Source organism: Arachis duranensis, chromosome 9, assembly GCF_000817695.3.
Source record: "Arachis duranensis cultivar V14167 chromosome 9, aradu.V14167.gnm2.J7QH, whole genome shotgun sequence".
Classification (NCBI taxonomy): domain Eukaryota; kingdom Viridiplantae; phylum Streptophyta; class Magnoliopsida; order Fabales; family Fabaceae; genus Arachis; species Arachis duranensis.
The window spans coordinates 86,703,554-86,705,536 of record NC_029780.3 but is presented as its reverse complement, the minus strand read 5'-3'; positions in this window follow the sequence as shown (position 1 = coordinate 86,705,536).

Below are 1,983 nucleotides of genomic sequence, written 5' to 3'. Positions count from 1 at the left end.
CCCCATCACTGATTAGTACTCTAGGGATACCAAATCTGCTGAAGATGTATTTCCGGAGGAATTTCAGTACTGTCTTAGTATCATTAGTGGGTGTTGCAATAGCTTCCACCCATTTGGATACATAATCCACTGCCACCAGAATATAAGTGTTTGAGTATGATGGTGGGAAAGGTCCCATGAAGTCAATACCCCATACATCAAACAACTCAAACTCCAAGATCCGTTGTTGAGGCATGGCATAACTGTGAGGCAGATTGCCAGATCTTTGGCAACTGTCACAATTAAGTATAAACACTCGGGAGTCTTTGTAGAAAGTAGGCCAGTAGAAGCCACATTGGAGGACTCTTGTGGTTGTTCGCTCACTTCCAAAATGTCCTCCATACTGTGATCCATGGCAGTGCCAGAGGATCTTCTGTGCTTCTTCTTTAGGCACACATCTACGGATTACTCCGTCTGCACATCTCTTGAAGAGATATGGTTCATCCCAAATATAGTACTTTGCATCCGTGATCAATTTCTTTGTTTGCTGCCTACTGTACACTTTGGGTATGAATCTCACTAGTTTGCAATGTCTGTAAACCATGGCATTTCCTGGATGGCAAAGAGTTGCTCATCCGGAAAGTTTTCAGAGATCTCAGTAAGAGGGAGGGACGCCCCTTTTACTGGTTCTATTCGGGACAGGTGATCTGCTACTTGGTTCTCTGTTCCTTTTCTGTCTCTTATTTCTATATCAAACTCTTGCAGAAGCAACACCCATCTTATGAGCTTGGGTTTTGAATCCTGCTTTGTGAGTAGATATTTAAGAGCAGCATGGTGAGTGAGTGTACATAATCACTTTTGATCCTACTAAATAAGATCTAAACTTGTCAATGGTGTAAACCACTGCAAATAACTCTTTTTCTGTGGTTGTATAGTTCTTCTGTGCATCATTTAAAACACGACTGGCATAGTAAATGACGTGCAGAAGCTTGTCATGCCTTTGTCCCAACACTGCACCAATGGCATGGTCACTGGCATCACACATCAGTTCAAATGGTAATGTCCAGTCTGGTGCATAGATGACTGGTGCTGTAACCAGCTTAGCTTTCAGAGTCTCAAATGCCTGCAGACACTCCTTATCAAAGATAAATGGCATGTCAGCAGCTAGCAGATTACTCAGAGGTTTGGCGATTTTTGAAAAATCTTTTATAAACCTCCTATAGAATCTTGCATGCCCCAGAAAGCTTCTGATTTCCTTAACATTGGCAGGTGGTGGTAATTTTTCAATTACCTCTACCTTAGCTTGATCCACCTCTATTCCCTTATTCGAAATTTTATGCCCAAGGACAATTCCTTCAGTCACCATAAAGTGACATTTCTCCCAGTTTAAAACCAGGTAAGTCTCTTGGCACCTCTTTAGAACAAGTGCTAGATGGTCAAGACAGGAGCTGAATGAGTCTCCAAATACTGAAAAGTCATCCATGAAGACTTCTAGAAATTTTTCCACCATATCAGAGAAAATAGAGAGCATGCACCTTTGAAAGGTTGCAGGTGCATTACACAGGCCAAATGGCATCCTTCTGTATGCAAATACTCTGGATAGACATGTGAATGCTATTTTCTCTTGATCCTGGGGATCTACTACAATTTGATTATAACCTGAATATCCATCCAGGAAGCAGTAGTATTCATGACCTGCTAGTCTTTCTAGCATCTGTTCTATGAATGGTAAAGGAAAATGATCCTTTCTGGTAGCTGTATTGAGCCTTCTGTAATCAATACACATACGCCACCCTGTAACTGTTCTTGTAGGAACCAGTTCATTTTTTTCATTATGAACCACTGTCATGCCACCCTTCTTAGGGACGACTTGGACAGGGCTTACCCAGGGGCTGTCAGAAATGGGATAAATAATACCAGCCTCTAGTAATTTAGTGACCTCCTTCTGCACCACCTCCTTCATGGCTGGATTCAGCCACCTCTGTGGTTGAACCACTGGCTTAG